Source organism: Macrosteles quadrilineatus, unplaced genomic scaffold (assembly GCF_028750875.1).
Source record: "Macrosteles quadrilineatus isolate MER2022 unplaced genomic scaffold, UCM_ALF_1.0 Scaffold_7__1_contigs__length_78375512, whole genome shotgun sequence".
Taxonomy (NCBI): Eukaryota; Metazoa; Arthropoda; class Insecta; order Hemiptera; family Cicadellidae; genus Macrosteles; species Macrosteles quadrilineatus.
Genome location: NW_026542600.1, coordinates 7,225,999 through 7,244,133, shown reverse-complemented (window position 1 = coordinate 7,244,133; position 18,135 = coordinate 7,225,999). Strand labels below are relative to the sequence as shown.

At 30.1% G+C, this 18,135-nt stretch overlaps 1 long non-coding RNA gene across 1 annotated transcript in view; it reads left to right on the top strand.

Moving 5' to 3' along the window:
* Window positions 1–17,876, top strand: part of LOC128997946 (uncharacterized) — a 66,021-nt gene extending 48,145 nt beyond the window's left edge. Inside the window, exon 3 of the long non-coding RNA XR_008491169.1 lies at window positions 15,399–17,876. This is a non-coding gene — a long non-coding RNA (uncharacterized LOC128997946). The remainder of the gene's footprint in view (window positions 1–15,398) is intronic.
* The last annotated feature ends 259 nt before the right edge of the window (window positions 17,877–18,135 follow it).

The following is an 18,135-nucleotide window of genomic DNA, read 5'->3' as shown; positions in this document are numbered from 1 at the left end:
ATAAAACTATGAAAGCGACATTACTTTCTAGCCACGTGTTTGATTTTACAAAACCATGTTTAGGGTCTGTTTTATTGGGATTTAAAGGTGTTTCTACTCCTGGTGTTCAGTTTGAATCTACAAATAAAATAAACATTAATAATGTAAATGTGATTAGAGTAAAATGTAATATTGCAAACGGGTCCTATTTAAACGGAAACAAATCACACACCATACATAGCTTTTATCCAGAAGCTCCTCCTGGCTACAAAATTATTGAAGTTCCAAGAAATATTATATATTTTCCTGTAAATAAGAGAAGTTTAGATGTTGTCAGTATTACATTTGCCGATCAGCATGACAAGGCAATTGACTTTAATGGAGAAGAAACTACAATTACTTGTCATATAAAAAAGATATGAGAATTTATAAGAATTTATCTATAAGTGTACAAAATGCTAGGTTCCTACGATCAATAGGACTAAAGTTAAAATTTTCTATTAATAAAAATGGAAGATTTTCTAGACGTTACAGGGAAATCCCAATTCGACGATAGTGTGGTTAAAATTACAAATCACTCCTATGTTCCCCACAACACTTTGGCAATAAATAATTCCGATGAAATTCGAATATGTATTAATAATCAAGATTTGCTAACTCTCCCGTGTAGGAGTTATCTGTATATTAAGGGAGAAATTGAAAATCATGATAAAGGTCATTTTATAAATAATGCATTTGCATTCTTATTTGATGAAATTAGATATGAAGTCGCAGGTAAAGAAATAGACATTGTAAGAAACCCAGGAATTTCTAGTCTTATGAAAATATTGAGCTCTTACAATAAAACTACTAAATTGTCAAATGTGGCATTTGATTCTGACACGAATTTAAAAGAGTTCCATAAAAGTGGCAAGTTTAGTACTTGTTTGCCATTAGAACTGTTAATGGGTGTATTTGAGGATTTTAATAAGGTATTAGTAAATGTCAAACAAGAATTGGTGTTAAAAAGATCCAAAAATGATTTGAATTGTATATTAACAACCACTAGTGCTCCAGCCAGTGGTACTGCTGATATGATTCCTAAAATTACACTTAACTCAATTCAATGGGTGATGCCACATGTAATACCATCAGATGGGGAGAAGTTACAATTACAAAAGATGTTACTGCAAAATAAAAATTTGCAAATTGCATTTAGAAGCTTAGAGTTGCATGAACTTCCATCATATCCCAATACTACAAGACATACATGGTCAGTAAAGACATCTTCAAGTTTGGAGAAGCCTAGGTATATTATATTTGGTTTCCAAACAGCTAGGGATAATAGTGCACGAAAAAGAACTGATGAATTTGATCACTGTAAGTTAAAAAATCTCAAAGTATTTCTAAACTCTGAATATTATCCTTATAGTGATTTAAATCTCGACTTTGAAAATGGAGATGTCTCTAAAGCTTATGAGATGTTTATGAGGTTTAGAGAGACTTACTATAATACTATCCCAGATCCTATGATTAGTAGGGCTGAGTTTATGAAGAAATATCCACTAATTGTAATAGACTGTTCTAGACAGAACGAAACAGTGAAGGAAGGAATTGTTGATATTAAATTAGAGATTGAAACTGCAGAAAATGTGCCAGCAAATACATCTGCATATTGTTTGATAATACATGATAAAGTGTTTGAGTACAATCCTTTGTCAAATGAGATAAATAAAATGTAAATAAAAGATGAAAAACATTCAACAAGAATTGGTTGACTCTGCAAATCAAATACGAGAGAAATATAGAGCTTTAAAACGTGGCAAGTTTCTAGAGGCTGAAGAGAGGTTCCAAACATTCCAACCTTTAATAGAGCCATTACAAGAATTAAAAAAAATCGCCAAAACAGAGAGGCCTCGAATGGAGATTCTCCCAATGACTCCATCTAGAATACCAATAATACCAAGATTACAACCATTACAACAATCTACTCCACAGAAATTAGATTTTGGTCTTTTAGCATCAGACTATTTAGGAAATTACCTCAGTAAAAGTAGTATGACAGACACTACATATGGTATTAGACGAGAAGCAAATAAATTTTTTATTGGAAATAAGGAAGTTGATATTGCCAATGATGATGTTACAATTGCAAATAAAACCTACAAGGGGACAAAAGGTTTGTGGCAATTGTTAACTTTAAAAGAACCTGAGGATTATACTCCGGCTGATTTGCAAAATTATAAAGAAATTTTGGAAGCTACAAATGGACATTTAAAGAGTTACAAAGATGGTGCACCAATTTCAAGTAATAGACATACTAAATATCTTAATATAATTAAACCTCTTTTTAAATCTGTTGGTGAAGGTTTGAGACAAGTGACTGGTAAGAAAATAGACTATATTTATTGGGATGATCCTAATGAGCTTGTAGATAGGTTAAGACTTCTTTGGCTAAGTCGCCAAGCCGGTAACTCAGGAGTTGATAATGAAATAGATTCCATTATTGAGGAATTGAGAGAAAGTGGAATTATTTATTAAATAAAAATATGTTTATAGATAAATTTTATCGTTTATATAATCCATATAATAAGCCTGCAGAACCCAGGGCTAGTAGTGAACCTACTTTAAATTTACAAGACGATAGTTGGAATGGTTTAAACCGTAAACTTGGTAATGTTAAAGATGGGGAGTTTGTAGATGATGTATCAACTTTGGGACAGACATTAACTAGAAAAGGTGATGTCTTCTTACAAGGTAAAACTAAATATGAGTTTTTAGAATCCAAGAATAAAAATTGGAATGCTAAAAAACGGAAAATTACTAATGTGGAAAAGGGTGAAAGTTTAGATGATGTGCCCACTTTACAACAGACTTTAATACGAACAGCTGGTGGTACATTTGTACAAGACAATAATAATTATGAATTTTTAGAATCAGAGAATGGTATTTGGAATGCTAAGAAACGGAAAATTACTAATGTGGAAAAGGGTGAAAGTTTAGATGATGTGCCCACTTTACAACAGACTTTAATACGAAAAGAAGATGGTAAATTTGTACAAGACAATAATAATTATGAATTTTTAGAATCAGAGAATGGTGTTTGGAATGCGAAGAAACAGAAAATTAGTAATTTGATGGAAGGTACAGATAGTAAAGATGCTGTGAATGTTTCACAAGTTCCAAAAATGGAAGCAGGCTATTGGAGTTTTAATAGTAAAAGGTTAGTACGTGTTAAACCTGCCATTGATGACACTGACTGTGTTATAAAAGAACAGACTATAACTTTTGATAAAAAAGAAAAATGTTGGGATGCCAAAAAACAATTCATAAGAAATCTACCAGAGGGGGAACATTTGGATGATATTTGTCTAATGTCACAATCTATGCATTATGATGGATCAAAATTTGTATATGGAGAAAAAAAATTTAATTTGATGGAATATAATCCTGATTTATTAGTTGCTGACCCCACATCTTTGAGTGGATTTAAGTATATAGATAATAGACCATATATACCAGAAAACTATGTATTTAAAAGAATGGAAGATAATCTATTGATTGGGGCTAATGGTGATGTATTTAGAGTTACAGGAAAGGATGATGTTATAAAAAATGAATGAAATTGCATACGAACTTCATAAACCTGCAAGAAAGAATTTCATTAGAAGGTCTTTCAAAGTATTAGGTATAAATGAAACCGTACAAATAGATTTAATTGATATGCAAAACTATGCTAGAGAAAATTCTGGCAATAAATATATTTTAACTTTAATAGATACATTTTCTAAAAAAGCTTATGCTGCTCCACTAAAGAATAAGACAGGGTTAGTGGTTACAGAAGCCATTAAAACCATTCTACCAAAGGGGGTTAAAAACATTCAATCTGACAATGGAAAAGAATTTTTTAATCAATATTTTAGCAAACTAATGAAAAAATTAAATATTAATCACTATCACACATTTTCTACAACTAAGGCTGCAATTGTGGAGAGGTTTCAGAGAACTTTAAAGAATTGGTTATATAGGGAATTTAGTGCTCAGGGGAGTTATAAATGGTTGGATTTACTTCCAAAGTTAATTCGAAAATATAATAATAAAGTGCATAGATCTATAGGAATGAAGCCTAACCAAGTAAATGTTAAGAATAGTAAATATGTACATGAGAGGTTGACTTCTAAAGTAGAGCAAGTTAAAAAGCCAAGATATAAGGTAGGTGATAGCGTAAGGATTTCCAAGTATAAACATGTTTTTAGTAAAGGTTATACTCCAAATTGGACAGGGGAACTATTTACAATAGCAGAAGTTAAGAATACAAAGCCTGTGACTTATATCTTGAAAGATGAAAATGGCAATATAATCAGGGGAGGCTTCTATACAGAGGAGTTGTTAAAGACCAAGTATAAGGACATGTATTTGGTAGAGAAGATAATTAGGAAAAAAGGTGATTCGTTGTATGTCAAATGGCTTGGGTTCCCAAGTAGCCAGAACTCATGGATTTCCACTAAGGATGTCCAAGGGAGCACGTCATAAGCCGGGAGCATGCCCGAGTTCACACACAAACCTCACATGATTTTGAAAATATACATGGGAATGGATGTGGATTTGAAATTTTAATAGAGTTTGAACATTTATATAGGCTTGTATTGGACGAGATCCAGGTCTTTTAAAAAAGTGGCCAAAAAATGAGCCATATTCCAGACGTGATTTTTAGTATTAACAAAAGTAGAAAATTTATATAGGGGTGTATAGGTCGAGAGCTGGATCTTTAAAAAAAGTGGCCAAAAAAAGCTCTTCCATTTTTTTCTCATTTTTCCCCTATAAAAAGTGCCCTAAAAGTGCCTCTAAAACGCCGAAAGTGGGGTCATATTGTCCTATTATATCTACTAAGGGTAGAAAATAAAAAGTAGGATATCCTTCATGAACACATAAGAGGAAAATATTGTTGTTTTTATACGCTAAGGCTCTTAATTTCATACATGGGTACTATGAGTTTTTATTTTAGTATATTTGAAACATCCATTGTGTGTTTACACTTATTGTTAAACACAACACCTTGATAACAAGACTCTCATGGGGATTATAAAATAAGACTTGATATCAAGGTTGACTTCTTATCGGGGTTGCAATAACATGTGATTAGTGGTAAACAAAATTCTAAGGGATTTAAAAATGACACTTATTATCAAGGATGACTTGCTATCGAGGTTCCACTGTATAAATGTTTGTGTTAAATACATGTTGAATGTATATATTTTTATTATGGCTGACTGACGAATTAATTCTCTCCTTCATGTATAAAGTCATCCTTCATGTAATAAATTTCATGTATAATTTGAAATTTTAATAAAACAGACTTTATATATGATACTTTTAATACTACGTAGCATACTACTATAATAACAATAATACTATGGCATTAGGTAGTATACTCATTGTGAGAGTAGTATGATATTAGTCCCTTAGTGGTTAGTCCACCATCCCAAAATTTGTCTAGTGCCGCTAAAGCTTTTCTAAGTATAGTTAAACTATCTAAATGGCATATGAAATTTGCATACTTTATAGAATTGTACTGATTGACTAACATCTGCAATGTATTTAAGTTACTGATTAAGTTACAGTTTAACTCAACTTAGTAGATAGTTATGATAAGTCATTATAGGTAAAATTCACATGGTAATTAGAGTTTAAAAATATTTTAACTCGATAAACAGAAACTCTAGTTGTGGAGTTTTAATACTACTTAAGGTTTTCTCTTAGACCTGACTTTTAAGTGAGGGAAGTGTTTAAAACCCCAAAAATGGAAATAATAAATAATAATAACACAGAATGTGCACATACTATAACATTTTAAATCTTCCATTTTACTTTTAAAGAGATTTCATTACTTTTTATACTAGCCTAAAGTTGTTTCAGTTTGAGGGAATTAACATAGTTATAACGTTAACTTTATTTTGTCATAGCAATTGTGTTATACAATTTTAACTTTATAATTAATTAATTAATTATAAGAGGAATCATTGTTTTATAATTATGTTAAATCATAATAGTTTTAAACTATAAATAATGAAATTACTTTTAATTTCCCATTACAAATAAATACTACACATGGTATTTGTGCATAGGGAAAATAAGCAAAAGACTTGTTACTTGACATAAAAAATGTTTTACCTAAGGATGAAGACATTTCATAATTTGTTTGAATAAGCAAAGATTCAATATTATTATACCGGGTGTCCAAAACCACCCGTACACCCCTTTCAAAACGATGGAAACCATTTCTTACAAACAAAAAGTAATACAGAACTAGCTAAATTGGGCACGGTCTACCAAATGGTGATAATTTCAAATCCAAAATCACACCGGAAGTGGCTTTTTCAGACCGGAAGTTGACTTTTTTAAATGTAAACCACCAATTTTGATTACAGAATCGGATTTTACGTTGAAAAATACATAACTTTTGTCTAAAAGATTTTTTGAAAAAAAAACTGGTTTTCTACCTTTAATGCCCCATTAAAGTCAGTAATTTTTGGTCATTCATCTGTCAAAGTTAGCCGATACAATAATAGAGAAAAACAAATAACAAAGTTTACATAAAGACATGAGATAAATAGAATCAGCTGTTCATTGTTAACACCTTAGCAATTGAGTAACAGCTGGTCTACCTACACATTGCTTAATTTCATATTATAAAAAAAAAATCATTTGTTTTTATATTAAGGGGTTAAATGTAAAAATTAATTATAAAAAAAAATAAACTTAGCAATGTGTAGACCAGCTGATAATCAATTGCTAAGGTGTTTAAAATAAACAGCTGATTCTATTTATCGTATATCTTTATGTAATCTTTGTTATTTGTTTTTCTCTATTATTGTTTCGAGTAACTTTGACACACGAATGACCAAAAATTGTTGACTTCAATGGGGGATTAGACCTAGAAAACAAGTTTTTTCAAAAAATGTTTTAGACAAAAGTTGTGTATTTTTCAACGTAAAATCCGATTCTGTAATCAAAATTGGTAGTTTACATTTAAAAAAGTCAACTTCCGGTCTGAAAAATCCACTTCCGGTGTGATTTTGGATTTGAAATTATCATCATTTGGTAGACCGTGCCCAATTTAGCTAGTTCTGTATTATTTTTTGTTTGTAATAAATGGTTTCCATCGTTTTGAAAGGGGTGTACGGGTGGTTTTGGACACCCGGTACAGGGTGAGTTTCTACTGACCGTGTTAACTTCGCCAGTGGGTTCAACTCACTAAAAGGAACAAAAAAGTTCCTATAAACCCATGTCCGATTTTCGACCGTTTGGCTGTTTTGGGGGATTTTGTGTTTTTCTTATTTTATTAGACTTTGCTCCACAATTTATGTAATAAAAACTTAACCAATTACTTTAGAGAGTTATAGTTAAAATCATTGGATAGAACATTAAATTTGCTATAAATCAAAGGTTTCATTCAACAATTATACCATTACATAGTCCACGTTATAACCAAAATAAAGTAAAAATGTCATTAAATTAATTAATTACGATAATTTTCATGGGCCTCCTTTGATACATAAACCTGCATTTATGCAATGTTGAAATCCATAAAAAACTTGGCATTTTAATAATCTTTCAAATGATATGCTATTCAATACTATTATTGATATAAACCAGTGAGAAATTACTAATAAACTACAATAAAACACGGTTTACAGATTTTGTTTTTGCACAGTTTTACTGTTAATAATAATTACTGTATTCATCATGTTGGCATAATCTTGATTGGTAAAAGGCTCCATATTTTAATAAATGTTGAAAACTCTTAATTGACTTGGAAATATCAAGTTAAAACAGCAAATTACTCAACAAGGTATGTTCAAGCAGCTGAGTTATCTAGCTATAGATGACAAATCAATAAAAGCTGACTTAATCAAGCACAAGGTAAAACTAATTACACAGCATTTAAGAATCAAACACAATACATCTTTGAAAATGTGAAAAACCTTAAGTTTATACATTTTATTAATTCAAATAATTTTAATAAATATTTAAAAGTTAAAATAATGTACAAATTTTATCAGATAGTTCAATAAAATACATCATGGAGTATACAGTAATTATTATTAACAGTAAAACTGTGCAAAAACAAAATCTGTAAACCGTGTTTTATTGTAGTTTATTAGTAATTTCTCACTGGTTTATATCAATAATAGTATTGAATAGCATATCATTTGAAAGATTATTAAAATGCCAAGTTTTTTATGGATTTCAACATTGCATAAATGCAGGTTTATGTATCAAAGGAGGCTCATGAAAATTATCGTAATTAATTAATTTAATGACAATTTTACTTTATTTTGGTTATAACGTGGATTATGTAATGGTATAATTGTTGAATGAAACCTTTGATTTATAGCAAATTTAATGTTCTATCCAATGATTTTAACTATAACTCTCTAAAGTAATTGGTTAAGTTTTTATTACATAAATTGTGGAGCAAAGTCTAATAAAATAAGAAAAACACAAAATCCCCCAAAACAGCCAAACGGTCGAAAATCGGACATGGGTTTATAGGAACTTTTTTGTTCCTTTTAGTGAGTAGAACCCACTGGCGAAGTTAACACGGTCAGTAGAAACTCACCCTGTATAATATTATTATTATTATTATTATGTAATATTATTATATCTTAGATTAAAAATAGTTTTTTTTTCTCCTTAACCTTTAATCCTACTTCATGTACAAAATTATTTGTTTTTAATGCTGTGCACGATGGCTTTAATGAATATTAAGCATTTTAATGTTTTAAGAGCAAAACTTCGAAAACCCCATAAAAATGAAAACCCTATAACCCCCCGTTCCCATAACCCAATCTTGCTTGTTCGCGAAGTCATTCAACATTATACACCCCTACATATTTACGAAAAAATTCACCAAAATTCGACAAAAATTACTCGAATTATAATGTTCACGGACATTTTTTTATATATACGCACAAATTTATAAAAATTTTAACAAATAGTGTTTTCGGCCTCAAGGGGCATCAAAATGAAAGAGAAATTCCGTCCTAGCCTCTTAGGATGAGGATTTTATGTCTTGTTGTTTTAAACCAAACAAAACCAAGGTTACATAATACTATACAGTAAGGCTCAAGAGAAATTGCTCTAAAAATAAACGTCTTTCAATTTCATACTTAACCTCGTAATATTTGTGTATTTGCATTGACTATACACAGAATAGATTTCCCATGTAATGTCAAAATTTGAAGCCATAAAAACGTAATGCAATCTGTTGAGATTGTCACCAACTAATGACAATATTCTGTGTAAAGTGATAAATCAATCAGCTGTTTGCTATGATACTGCATTGGTTTTAATTAATATTCAACCCAATTCACTAGTAAACTCTGGTGAGATGGTCCTGAACTTCGTCTATTTTCTTAGCTTCAAATTTCCATATCACATGGGAAGTCTATTTTGTGTATAGTCAATGGGATTTGTACTTCACATCAATAGATTTTCTTATTAAAATATATCTGAGTAAATATTTGAAGATAGCCAAAGTATTTTCCTCACATCATTTTGTTCACACGTGTAACAATCATAAAACTACAATTTATACTTGGTAATGGTTTGTAATAGTTTCCAACCCATTATAGTCTGTATGATTGAACTTGTCTCCTGACTGGAGGTCTGGGGACTAAGCAAATGCGAGGCTCGGACCTGCCCAGCTCAACAAAGGTCCAGAAGACAGGTTCCATCATATAGACTATAGTAGCGTATAAACCTTAAATTGTATTTGTATCCAAGTGTGATTCATAATTGTGACTTGTTAAGAGTTAAGCTTACTATTTTAATCAAAACCTCTATTGTGTATGTGTTTACTGTTGCTTTATCTCAATTATATTCTCTTGTAAGTAATTACAACCATTGTAATGTTATTCTGTATTCGTACCTTAAACAAAGGCTTTGAGAGTTTGCTCTCTGTGATGGTAACCCCAGGTAATATTATATTACGAATGTATTTCACCTTGTTTAAGCAAAATAAATAACATTGTCTCAAAACATATGTAGTATTTTATTTCATGTGCATTCTGGTTCTGATTTGTATGATTACTTCGATATATCAATGCAAGAACCTTTATAGGAGAAAAATGGATGATGACAATTTAAAAAAAATGGTCAAACATAATAGGCCTACAATAAAATAATTTATTAGTATGTTGACAATTACGATAAGTGATCAGAGTTATTTTTCAATTTGACGAGTACTTGCTCAAAAACCATCTCTCTTTGCTACACTAGCAATTAATTGGACTATAATTTTATTAGATATTTCTAACAAGACCAGGGTTTGGACCGTTTCCTCACAAAAAAAACCTGAAGAAAACAATGGCATTTAAAAAATAATAAAATAAACGGTATCAGCAATCTGACACAAACTTTCTTCCATTGTCAACAACCCTTATCATGGGTAAGCTGTGGGAGTAACTATGACATATGGAGTAAATCACAATAGTTGCAATAACCTTTGAACTGTGATTTTTACAACAATGAGGATGTACACTACATCCTACCCCGTAAAGTAGTATACATGTGTTTAAGTATACATGTGTACACATTGTATTATGTTATAGATTAATATATAACATTAAATATATTAATATTATCCAATACAGCAATATATTTTGTTTAGAGTAAAAAGAGCCATAACATACTAAATTTTAACCATAATCGTTTGATCCGTTTTTGTAAATATTTGATTTTTCTGTAATTTTATGGGAGGAATGACCATCAGAAATAAAAATTTCAAAAAAAAACTTTAACTTTTAAAAGTTAACAATAACTTTAAACCGTGATATATAGGACATTCGGTGTTTTACCATTTTGATTAGCGTTAGAAGGATTGTAACATGCCATAACATACATAATAAACTGTATCAGTAATCTGACACATACTTGTCCTATGTATACGTATGCTGTGGTAGTAGCTTTGATATTTTACAGGGAAAATCACAAAAGTTGCTATAGATTATAAACCGTAATTTTTACAGTAAGGAGGGGTTGTACCATTTAAATTAAAATTATAAGGACCATAACATACTTATTTTTATCGGATTTTTTTCGAAAATATGGTATTCCGTTATTTTATGTTTTCATAGGAATATTTTATTTTTACCGTAATTTTTACGGCTGTAGGAGTGGTATCGTTTTGTTCTGATTTTAAAGGGCTATAACGTTTTGAGTTAAGTTTTGTTTTTATTATAATCATTCAGGCCATTATCGGGAAAATTAGATTTTGCTGTTAGTTTATGGGAATATCACCATTATAAATATAAATAAAAACACCTGGAAATACCATGGAAACGCCTACATACCGAATTTCATCCCAATTGGACAATAGGTCTGGTCTGTAGCTCTGTACAGAACCATACATAATTTTTTATGTCTTTGAAATACCTTAAAAAATAAATAAATCGTTATTAGTTATCTTTAATTTACCAAAGTTAATATGCAAATAAAAACTAACGCATATAATTGTGTCTGAATTCTGGGCCGGAGTACTGGCCATTATGAGCAAAAAAAATAGCCTGATATCTGCCCAGAACCTGGCCAGTATCAGTCCAGAACCTGGGCAGTATCAGCCCAGAACCTTAGAAGGTACATTTTACTAGGTATTTCATACCAATTCCAGTAGTTTTTTTGTTATAATTTTTTTAAATAATATATAAATTTTAGTTTTTTTCTTTTTTTAGAGAGAGAGGGGGTGGTGGGTCTAGTTTCACATTTTAATTAATTAATTTGTAGTGCTAAAGCTTTCTCCACAGTGTTGACTGTACATACTTGGAGTCTCTCCCATTAGGGGGTTTACCCCTTAGTAAATCTAATATATTTCTAACATATTTTTTAATTATTTATTTCCTTTCAAAACAGTGTATTACTCTACATTATCATCCTACAACTATTGCTTGAATAAATTCAAAGTGCTAACAACAGGAGCTTGTCGAATACACCCATAATAGTAGTTGAGATGGGTTGCTAATAAATATATTTTTGTACAATTCTGGCAAAGTGTCATTTTTTTACTGTAGGTTTTTAAAATCTGATCAAAAATTTGTGTGTTCCTCAAAGCTACAAATAAATATTTTGAGGGTAATAATATTTATATTACATGAGTCTATATGTAAATTCAATTTGAATAAAGATTTGGGGCTTCTAGATAAAGATTTATCAATTTAATACTATAGTAAGTAGGTTTGCTGAAAAGGGACATTTTCTTGGTATTTCAATTACAACAATTTTATGAAGCCAAATTCTGTTGTTTTAGTGTCATAAAAATGTGTTTTTCAAAAGTAATAATAAAAAAGTATTGTATTAAAAGTTATTGTATTGTAGAAAGGTATTGTAAAGCTTACTAAAGATACTATGGTATAAAATGTATAATAAATAGTTAACCTACTAGGATTCAAATAATAATTGCACATTTGATCGTAGTTGTCAACAAACCTGTTAATCTGTTATTTGTTTATGAAATTAATGTATTTTATAGGAATGTTAGTTCATGAAAACTTCTGGTTCTATGCAGCAGCAAAAACGGTTGTTTTTACTTTCTCCCTCACGTATAGATTATTATTTTCGTCTAAATGTTTTAGTTTGGATTTTGGGTAGAGATAGAAGTTATGTGTCCCCCAAATTAGGGTTTCTAATGACCTGTTTAGGTGTGTGGATGTGTACAAAGCTACAGATTACACATTTGGTCCGATTTTGATCAAATTTGGTATCTGTACGATCAGATCTGTACTATTTGATCAATTGGGTATTCTACTAATACATGGTATCTCCAGGCGACTTTTTAATTCTTGATTTTTAATGTTGATTTCTCCAACAACAAAAAAATATTAAATTATAGAAAATTCGGATTTTCAAAAAATTGCTCGAACGGTTTTGAACCAAACGTAGAAGATTAAGCCCAAATGTTACAACTTCTATTGATGTAAAAACTACTATTGAAAAGTTATTGCAATTTGTGTGATTTTCACAACAAAATATCATAGTAACTCCCACTGCTTACCCATTATAAGGGGGTTATAAGGGGGGTTTATAAGGGGGGTTATAGGGGGGGGGGACGTAACGGGAGAAGAATGTGTCATTTTGCTGATACCGTTTATTAATATATGCCTTTAGGGGCTAAAATAGCTCCTTTTCTCTCTTATCGGCTCTTCGAAGAACATTCCGAGTAATAAAAGAGTATTGTGATGTTATTAAGCCTGTCTTGCCTTTATCATCATGTAATATAGTAAATTAAACTAAATTCCAGATACTCACAACATCAACGTGCAGATAATGCACACATTTAACGATTTAGACAAATTTATTTGCAAAAGAATTTTAGTTTTTTATTAATATATATGTGATATTACGTTTGCGGAGTTATACATATTGCATATTGATAACAGTAAAAGTATAGTTAGCAAAACAAGAAGGGACATTTTATTTTTAACTAATTTGGAAAGGTAACAATGGACAAAACCTACGTTTTATAATTATTTAGCTAAAAGAATGGTACAGCATGAAGAAAATTATATTTACACGGACTTAAAAGGTATTTTTCAACCCTGGCTATTTGAACTTAGCTCGTGTCGAAAAGTTACTTTATGCTTTAGTAATGAAATATAATATCATGTTAAGTAAAAAATAAAGTAAATATTATCCTAATCTTCTTATATTTTTGTTATATTATGGAACGAATTTTGTCCTTGGATATAAAATACTTCGTTAACAGCTAAACATATCACCCTTCTTATACATTTAACTAAATATACCCTTAGTTTCTTATATCATTGCAGGATGATGAAATAAAATTATTAAAAACATTTTGTGTTACATTTTAATTTGTCTTCACACAATACTTTCCTTCAGAAGATTTGCTGAAAATGCTTTACAGGGCAGTAAAAATTGTAACATATACAGGGTGATTGATATAAGTTTGTCAGAAGTTTTATTCGAAAGTTATAAATAACTCCTAAACTAATAGTTTTGTAGAAAAAATCCAAGATTTTTTTTTATTTTTTATTGTATTTACTTAATAAAACGATCATAAATTTAGGGTCTTGTATAAAAAAATCAAAGTTGGTGGCCATATTGAAAAAAATGGAAAAAATGGCCATATTTAAAAAATCTATTATAACTTAAGAATAAAACAGCTGGCACACTTATATACTTAAGAACTTAAGAAGTTCTTACATATTATAATCAAAGTATCCGTTGGATTTTGCTAAGTGAGGCAGAAGAACAATTTGACGACAATTTTTTTTAACACAGTGAATTAATTTCCCATTTTGTGCATATTTGTATTTGTTGATTCATCATAATAAACACCGTAAGTGGTGAAGCAGTTCTGATATTCATTTGCTCTTTCCACATACAGGGTGATACAGGGTTCCCATGAAGAGGTTTAAACGTTTGATTTTATATTACTTGAACATTTATGCACCGAACAATTTGAAAATTTACACAAGTTATAAGGTAGGTTTTTTAAAAATATTCTAGGAACATTTAGGCTCCCTAACCCTTGGAAAACAAGATGGTGGCATATTGAAAAATAATACAATAAAATATTAAAAATGGTGTTTTTGGTTTAGTAAAATATTTGTACTAACACATTTTAAGGAAATACGGCTTTTCCATTAGGAAACAAAAACATAGTCTAATTAACCTAACATTAGAGTCATAAATTATTCAAACTGTGATACATCACCAGTTAATAACTAGTAATAAATTAATTTAATATAATTAGTTAATGAAAAAGAACCCATTAACTAATTTGATGATGGTAACCCAATAATCTGATGATGATTGGAGGGTCCAATCGAAATATATCACCACTTGCCATCTTTTATATGTACTGTCTTGTGAGTCAACAGTATAAGTTTAAATATATTATTACTAGTGTTATTAGACATATATCTTTTTGATTTTTCTGAAAAAAGTTTTCTCTGAAGATTTTTAAGCCTACTTTATAAATTGTGTAAAGTTACAAAATTTTGGGTCTATAAATGGGCAAGAAATATGAAATCAAACGTTTAAACCTCTTCGTGGTACACCCTGTACACAATGTGATTTTAGGCCTAGTAGTGTGACTTCAGCTGAGAAAAAGACAACATGAGGCTCTAGCACGGGATGGTTTTTCACATTACTTCAGGCTAGACCTAGAAGAGTTGTGACATTATTACTTAGATAAAATCCATTGGCGAGGTTTGAACCCGGGTACTCAGGGAGAGAAGTCCCGCGCTCTAACCACTAGACCAGCTCGCTCTCTGAGATACGTTGCACTAACGTAAATGTTCTAAGATTGGAAAATGCCTTATGCACACATGTCAATGTAAATAATGAATTATTTCCATTCGCTTGATACGCCATATTTTTCAGTACTAATAAAATTGTTTTCTCTTTTGTTTCAGATTTGCTGTATTTTAGCTGTATGGGGTTGATAAGTATGACTCATGAGAACCTAACTATAAGCTAAGAATTATTGAAAGACGTATTAAAAATGAACTGTTACCAGTTAAAAATTTAATCTCTAATTTTGGTTTGTGTCTATTGCATTTTAATAGGAAAATTCAACTCCTTTCGGGAAATGTTATTTGGTACGTCTTCAACAAGAATTTCTAAGGCAGTTCAACACTTAATAACAAGTCGAGGAGAAGTAGTCTAAAAAGTATTTTTAGATAATGATTATATGAAGATATATACACACTATAGGACGACCCACGAGGAGTCAGACAAAATTCTAAAATAGCAGCATATGTCGAGTTTGGTGTATAATAAAGGTCTTTTAGTTAGTAGAACTCATCGCCGCAAACCCTAACTCAAACGGAAAATTGAGTAAAAAATGGCAGCTGTTAAAATATTTCTTGAATCTGTCATTTTGAGTATCTTTGATCGGCTGCCATTTTTTACTCAGTTGTTCTATTGAGCTCAAATTTGCGAAATTGTATTCTACTATTTAACCCCTTTAATTTTATCTGCATATTGACCTGTGCTTACGTTAATGATTTTTATTCCGAATTCTCGCATTCGCCTCTTTGAGGAGGTAGCGTAGAATAATAAGGTAGAAATGCAAATTCAATGAATCTTGGAACAGCTGTCATTTTTGACTCAGTTGTCCTTTTGAGTTCGGGTTTGCGGCGATGCGTTCTACTAACCTTTTATATCTTTACCTATGCTGATATTTAAGAATTTTGTCTGACTCCTCGTGGGCCGTCCCTCTTAAGGGAAAAAAAGGTTACAATAGCTTAAAAGAGTATACAACAACAATTATGCCCATTATTGATATACCTAGTCTCATTACATTATCTATATTGGTAAAAAATATATTAAACCGTTCCGGGATTTTTCTACCACACTGTATATTGAAAATCCTTTTACAAATTATATCAACTGTTGAAACGTAATTACATTGTTATATAAATCATCATTTCATAGCTAAAGTATGATATTTTATGTATTTTTTTTAAATACCACTGATAAAGATCAACAGTCAAATTTCACTGTTTTATTCTTTTTCGACGAACAACATGTGGATGATATCTTCACAAATTTTGACCCTAGTTTATGTAGTTAAGAAAGTAGTTATTACAACTTGATCATAAAGTCAATCAATGGTATGAAAACAGTTCCTGGATTTTTGTTATCCGAATGGCTCTGACCTATGGATTTTGCCTATTTACCATTTTTCTAGTAAAAAACATATAGGGATATCCCATAAACACATGTACTAATTAGGCCCATTTACAGCCTGATTTGATAAAAAATAATGCAATTCAGGTCAATTTTCAGCTTAAATTAAGATATTATGTTAAATGATCAAAAGATGTATTTTAACGTCTCTGAAATTCGTTTAATTCCGTGAGAAAATACGCAGGTGAAAAGTTCATTCATAAAATCCGTTTTATTAGATCAAACATTAATAAATAAATTCCCACTACTCAAAAGAGATTTTAAAATTAGGCTTATAAAATATAAAGAAAATTGTATCATACTTATGAAAGGAGTTTTTGATACAAATAGAATACCAAGAAGTCGAACTAACCTTTAATAATGTTTCTATTAATACAACTTGATAACGTGATACCTAACAATATTGTGTATTGAAAGTCTTGACAATGTTCAGTGATATCTTGTTTAATATCAAAAGACGAGTGTTTAATATCACATATTACATTCAATCTGTATTATGTTTGGCTGAACACTTTTGTAAGCAAGGTATTCAAAGCCTGATAAGTGGAAAAGAGGTATTTTAATATCAATAAACTCAATAACCAGCTTTATCTAAACTTGTTTTTAAAGAACAAAACTATTCACATTTATGAAACAATGTTGTTTAAATTTGGATCATGTATAATGGCTCTTATACTTCTGTTATATGTCGGAGAAAACTATTAAAACACAATTTTAGGAATTATATACATTTTTACATTTTTTATTGGAAAAAAAAACTTAACCACCATAAATATTAAATTTAGATGAGATGTTATTTATTTTTAATTATAAAAACGTTAGCCAGCTCACTAATAAGGTATGAAAAAACACCATGTATTCGAAAATATTTCCCCAGTTATCGAAAATTATGAATACACTTAATTTTTTTTAATATATATAAACGCTTACGTCCCTTGCCCAATATAAACATTGTTCAAAGAACTATATTTCTTTAATTAAAATTTAAAGCTTATGCAATAGCCTAACAGTTCATAAAATACAGAACCTGAATTTGAGTTATAAATAATATTTTAATAATTTATTTTAAAATATATAAGAATGAGACTGTATATTGTTATGACTTTCCTAAGTTTAAGGTTTAGAAATCAGCTGTTTTACAAACATGTGATATATAAATAGGTTGTGAAACATACTAACTGTGATTTACGCTGTGACAAATAAAGATATATATTTTGTACTCTTGTTTCCTTTTCCTTCCTGTAATCTGAAATGTTGAAGTTAGACCATTAATACCTCTCCTATTGAACTCAAGTTAAAATAATTTGGGGACTGGCATGGACTTTAGGGTAATACAATGGAACCTCGATAACAAGTCTAATTTTTAAATACCCTTAATCACATGTTACTGCAAAGCTCTATTAGAATTTGTAGAACGTTTTCTATAACATTTCCTTTATTGAAATATTTGTATAGAAC